This window comes from Lactuca virosa, chromosome 4, assembly GCF_052849685.1.
Source record: "Lactuca virosa cultivar CGN04683 chromosome 4, Lactuca_virosa_CGN04683_v6, whole genome shotgun sequence".
Taxonomy (NCBI): Eukaryota; Viridiplantae; Streptophyta; class Magnoliopsida; order Asterales; family Asteraceae; genus Lactuca; species Lactuca virosa.
Window position 1 is genome coordinate 356,459,237 of NC_136429.1, and position 7,004 is coordinate 356,466,240.

Sequence of the window (7,004 nt, forward strand, 5' to 3'; positions counted from 1 at the left end):
GGGTAAAACTCTAAATTGAGGGTTTGCACCCTATTTAAAGACCTTATCTCAGCCTCCATCGTCCCTATTACTCCTAGAAATTATTATCTCGAAACCCTAGCCGTGTTTGTGTCTTCTAAGACCATTTTGGTGCATTTTGGTGGATTGTGAAGCTTGAAAAGAGGAAGGAAGATTGGGAGTTCGAGTTGGGGCTTGGAGATCCAGAGATTTTGTTCCATTTCCAGCTCATTCAAGGTAAAATGCCACTGTCTTGGTCTTCCATGTGTTTATTTATCCTTAGGGCTTGGATTTTGAGTATCTTTAGGGCTTTCTAAGCCATTTTCGGAATTGTGAAGGGTTATTTGCGGTTTTGACTTCAGATCTGGGCCATTGGAGGGGTCTCAAGGCATAAACGTGCCAACTCTATGGCCATGAGAGCCCCATGCATCTTGTAGAGCACCTTTTATGGCTTTTTGAGCCAAAGACCCCATGCATGTACACCAAGTTTGGAACTTTACGTGTAAAATTGACATTAGGAGGCCAGATCTATGGTTTTGGTGTGTTAAGACCGATTTAAATCGACTGTATTGTGTTGGTCAAGGATGGACTCGACGAGTCGCGATGTATTGACCACCACCAAATCCTTTATGTGGATGGACCAGTTGTTAGGGGGAAGTCCCGTAGATGTTTAGACACGAAAAAGGACCTGGGAATCATGGGACTCGACGAGTGTAGGAGCAGGCTCGGCGAGTCCAAGGCAATCTCCCAATCTTTGAAGATGGACTCGACGAGTTGTTCATACAACTCGGAGAGTCGTAGACCGGACACATTCTTATGAAGGAGATGAACCCGCCGAGTTCAAGGAAGAACTCGGCGAGTCGGATGAAGATGGTCCCGATGGTTTGAATGAAGGAGAACCCATCGAGTTCTTGCTAGACTCGACGAGTGGAGTCGAGGTTGGATCGGGTTAGTGGAGTATGGACTCGACGAGTTGGTAGACCAACTCGGCGAGTCAGGTCAACTAGGTGTTGACTTTCACCAATGTTGACTCTGCCTGGTTTTGGTATTAACCCTGGTTAGGGTTGTATGTTCTGTTTGATGACTTGAGGGTTGTCGTGTAGGGATTGGGGAGTCGAGGAGAGTCGACCTTCATGTCGAGGACAGTTCAGACACTACGTGTAAAATGGACATTAGGAGGCCAGATCTATGGTTTTGGTGTGTTAAGACCGATTTAAATCGACTGTATTGTGTTGGTCAAGGATGGACTCGACGAGTCGCGGTGTATTGACCACCACCAAATCCTTTATGTGGATGGACCAGTTGTTAGGGGGAAGTCCCGTAGATGTTTAGACACGAAAAGGGACCTGGGAATCATGGGACTCGACGAGTGTAGGAGCAGGCTCGGCGAGTCCAAGGCAATCTCTCAATCTTTGAAGATGGACTCAACGAGTTGTTCATACAACTCGGAGAGTCGTAGACCGGACACATTCTTATGAAGGAGATGAACCCGCCGAGTTCAAGGAAGAACTCGGCGAGTCGGATGAAGATGGTCCCGATGGTTTGAATGAAGGAGAACCCATCGAGTTCTTGCTAGACTCGACGAGTGGAGTCGAGGTTGGATCGGGTTAGTGGAGTATGGACTCGACGAGTTGGTAGACCAACTCGGCGAGTCAGGTCAACTAGGTGTTGACTTTGACCAATGTTGACTCTGCCTGGTTTTGGTATTGACCCTAGTTAGGGTTGTATGTTCTGTTTGATGACTTGAGGGTTGTCGTGTAGGGATTGGGGAGTCGAGGAGAGTCGACCTTCATGTCGAGGACAGTTCAGACACTACACGACATCGAGGTGAGTTACCTTCCAGTAGGAGTGGGTCTAAGGCACCAAGGCCGACCCAATAGTAATTGTTAGTTGGGATGGTTATCTTTGTGATAATTGTCTGGTTTGTTATTGTATGGACTAGTCCCCGATTCGGTCGTTAGGACCAATGGGTAGGTCGGACACCCCAGATCTGTCTGACAGCATGATTATGATATGATGTTATGTATTAGTAGTAGGGGTGAAATAGTCCCCGTGTTCGGTTGAGATAGACCGGAGGGTAGGTCAACACCCCAGAATAGCTTGACATGGGTAGGTCAGCACCCCAGAATAGCTTGACGCGGGCAGGTCAGCACCCCAGAATGGCTTGACATGGGTAGGTCAGCACCCCAGAATGGCTTGATATGGGTAGGACGGGCGCCCCAGATATGCCCGGTAGTATGTATGCTATGTGATTGTATGGTATGTGGTATGATGGGGGGAACTCACTAAGCTCCGTGCTTACAGTTTCAGTTTTGGTTCCAGGTACCTCTTCGTCCAAGGGGAAGGAGTCGGCGGTGTAGCAGCGCATCACACACGCACACATATGATTTCCGCTTAGAGTTTTCTGGGATTGTACTATGATATTTTGTTATTTCAGATGATTTGGTTTTGAGACATGATATTATAGTTTTATCTATTGACATGATTTTGGCAACGTTTTGATGAACCATTTTATAAATCACCTAATCAAAAGTGAAATTTTTGGGCTCGGATTTTGGGATGTTACACAGTGTTCAAGATCTGCGGATGTCCTGAGGAGTGCAAGGTCAAGTTTGTGGCCTGCACATTCGTCGATCAAGCTCTCTCTTGGTGGAATAGCCACGTAGAGGCCATGACACTCCCGATGGTGAACGCTATGCCATGGGAGGAGCTTAAGGAAATGTTGTTGGCCGAGTACTGTCCAAGGGGAGAAATTTAGAAAATGGAACAAGAGCTGTGGAACCTCACAGTTCAAAACTCTGACATCGATGCTTACATGTCAAGGTTTAGTGAGCTGTCTCTCTTGTGTCCAAGAATTATCACATCTGAAGGGATGAAGATTGAAAGGTTTATTTGGGGATTGACTGCGCCAATCCAAGGGAATGTGATAGCAGCAAACCCAACCACGTATGACAGTGCAAAGAGACTAGCCAAGAAACTATACGATCATGGCAACAAAAAGGGTGCCAAAGCAGGGCAGGCGGAAGTTAAAAAGGAAGGTGATAACAAGAAGGGTAAGAATAACAAGCGAAAGGGGCGACAAAACTCAGAATCATCAAAGAAGCAACAAACAGTGGCGGTCCATGCTGCTACTCAAGCTACCACGACACCACATGCTCCAGCCTCATCCACGCCAAATGCTCCCAAACAGTACACGGGGACCCTCCCCAAGTGTAACAAATGCAATTTCCACCACCACGGAGAATGCATGGAGATACATTGCACAAGTTGCAACCGAAAGGGTCACACTGCAAGATACTGTAGAGCTCATCCACAACAGAACCAACAGTCGAACAACAACAACAACAATCGCAACAACAACAACAACAACAATGTTGGGGCCAGTTACACCTATTATGGGTGTGGAGGAACCGGTCACTTCAAGCGCGACTGCCCCAAAGCAAACAACCAGGGGGCAGGAACATCAGGAAGGGTATTAGCACTGGGTCAAGGTGAAGCAGTTCAAGACCCAACAGTTGTTACTGGTACGTTCCTATTTAACAACACATACGCATGCATCTTATTCGATAATGGGCGGAACGAAGTTTTGTTAGTAATAAGTTTAAACACTTACTAAATCAACAACCCCAGAAGCTCAACGAAGCCTTCACGGTTGAAATGGCTAATGGGAAATCTGAAACAACCAAAGATGTCTATGTAGGGTGCACATTAACACTAAACAATCACTCCTTTCAAGTAGACTTGATGCCGGTAAATATTAGGACTTTTGATGTGATAATCGGCATGGATTGGTTAAGCCCCCACCATGTTGATATTATGTGTCGCGAGAAGGCCATTCGCCTTCATCTTCCCAATCACGAAACCCTAATAATCTATGGTGATAAACCTAACGCCAATCTTCGCCTTATCTCGTGTATTAAGGCACAAAAGTGCCTACACAAGAAGAACTACGCATTCCTCGCTTATGTTGTGGATAAGACCAAAGAAGAAGTAAACATTAAAGACATCCCAGTAGCATGCGACTTCCTGGATGTATTTCCAGAAGACCTTCCGGGAATACCCCCAGAAAGACAGGTCGAATTCCGAATCGACTTAATACCAGGAGCCACAATAATTGCCAAATCACCCTACAAGTTAGCTCCCGCCGAAATGCAGGAGTTATCCAGCCAACTAAGCGAGCTGCTGAGCAAGGGATTCATCCGACCAAGCTTCTCACCTTGGGGAGCTCCGGTCTTGTTTGTCAAGAAAAAGGACGGATCCTTCAGAATGTGCATCGATTATAGGGAATTAAACAAGCTCACCATCAAAAATCGGTACCCACTTCCATGAATCGATGATCTATTTGACCAGCTTCAAGGAGCTAGTTATTTCTCAAAAATGGATCTGAGATCCGGTTATCATCAACTCCGAGTCCGAGAAGAGGACATTCCAAAAACTGCTTTTCAAACTCGGTACGGCCATTTCGAATTTGTCGTGATGCCCTTCGGTCTAACAAATGCCCCCGCTGCATTTATGGACCTCATGAATCAATTTTGTTGTACATTCCTTGATAACTTTGTGATCGTCTTCATCGATGACATTCTCATATACTCTCGAAACAAAGAAGAGCATGGCCAACATCTCCGTCAAATCTTGGAAACCCTGAGAGCTGAAAGATTATATGCGAAACTCTCCAAATGCGAGTTTTGACTTTGCAGTGTAAACTTTTTGGGTCATGTTGTCAGCAAGGAAGGGATTCATGTAGATCCTTCCAAGATCAAAGCCATTGAAGGCTGGGCGATCCCGAAAACACCAACAGATATTCGACAATTCTTGGGTCTCGCAGGCTACTACCGTAGGTTCATTCAAAAATATTCCAAGATATCCAAACCCCCTCATCACACTGACGCAAAAAGGTGTGGCTTTCAACTGGACTGAGAAGCAAGAGGTTGCCTTCCAAACCTTGAAGCAAGCCCTTTGTAGTGCACCAGTGCTATACCTACCGGAGGGAACCGAAGACTTCATGGTCTACTGCGATGCTTCAAATCAGGGTTTAGGCTGTGTACTTATGCAGCGTGGAAAGGTAATAGCATATGCATCCAGGCAACTAAAAACACACGAAGTAAACTATACCACTCATGATCTCGAACTGGGAGCTGTGGTCTTCTCCTTGAAGATTTGGAGGCACTACCTTTACGGTACAAAGTGCACCATTTTCACCGATCACAAAAGCCTCCAGCACATTCTAAATCAAAAAGAATTAAACATGAGGCAACGAAGATAGGTTGAGCTGCTGAACGATTATGAGTGCGAAATCAAGTACCACCCGAGCAAGGCTAACGTGGTAGCCGATGCCCTGAGCAGAAAAGAATACTCAGATCGCCGGGTGAAAACCCTATCAATAACCATTCAATCCCACCTAACTTTACAGATCAAGGAAGCCCAATTGGATGCATTGAAGCCGGAGAATGTCACTAGTGAATCACTGCGCGAAATGGATAAGAACTTTGAAGCTAAGGAGGACGGAACTCACTACTTCATGAATAGAATCTGGGTCCCTAAGTTTGGGGGATTTAGAGAAGTAATCATGAACGAGGCTCACAAGACACGATATTCCGTCCATCCGGGTTCGGATAAGATGTATCTGGACATCAAGCAACATTATTGGTGGCCAAATATGAAGGCAGAGATCGCCACTTATGTGAGCAAGTGTCTCACTTGTGCCAAGGTGAAAGTGGAATATCAAAAGCCCTCGAGATTATTACAATAGCCAGTGATACCCGAGTAGAAATGGGAAATGATTACTATGGACTTCGTGACCAAATTACCCAAGACAACTGACGGGTTGGATGCTATATGGGTAATTGTCGATAGGTTAACTAAATCCGCTTATTTCCAGCCAATAAAGGAATCTTACAAGATGGAAAGATTGACCCGAATCTACATCAAAGAGATCGTAAAGACTTCATGGGGTGCCAGTATCTATTATCTCGGATCCAGATAGTAGATTTACTTCACGATTTTGGCAGTCGTTGTAGAAGGAAATGGGAACACAGCTAGATATGAGCACTGCCTACCACCCTCAAACTTATGGTCAAAGCGAACGAACCATCCAAACACTTGAGGACATGCTCCGAGCCTGTGTGATTGACTTCGGCAAGTCGTGGGATACTCACTTGCCTTTGGTTGAATTCTCATACAACAACAGTTATCACACGAGCATCAAAGTTGCTCCTTTTGAGTCATTATATGGTCGCAAATGTAGATCGCCTCTATACCGGGCTGAGGTGGGAGACACCCAACTAGAAAAAGGGAAATCACCATCCAACACTCTCACAGGGTCAGAAATATTCGCGAAACGACAGAAAAGATAATCCAAACTAGAGCCCGACTTCAAGCATCACGAGACCGATAGAAGAGCTATGCTGACAAATGGCGGAAGCCTCTGGAATTCTAGGTCGGAGATCGGGTGCGATTGAAGGTCTCTCCCTGGAAAGGGATGATCCGTTTTGGGAAACGGGGAAAATTAAACCCACGATACATCGGACCGTTCAAGATTCTTGACCGAATTGGTCCAGTAGCTTATAAGCTGCAGCTACCTTCGGAGCTCAGCAACGTACACCCCGTGTTTCATATCTCGAATTTGAAAAAGTGCTTATCATATGAACTCTTGTTATTCCTCTAGAAGAAATCGAAATAAACAAGAATCTCCTGTTCATCGAAGAACCGATCGAGATTATGGATAGAGAACTGAAGTGTACGAAGCAAAGTCGCAATCCGATTGTGAAGGTTTGATGGAACGCTAAGCGTGGACCAGAATTCACATGGGAACGCGAAGACCAGATGAAACAGAAGTACCCTCACCTATTCTCTCATTCGTGATCCTAACTTTCAAAAGAATTTCGGGACGAAATTCCCTCTAACGGGGGGATGATGTCACAACTAGCATTTTAGCTAGGAAATTCTATTCTCATGTAAACACTCAACTATTGTAAGGCATGTACTCTAAGTGAATGTCATATTTTATG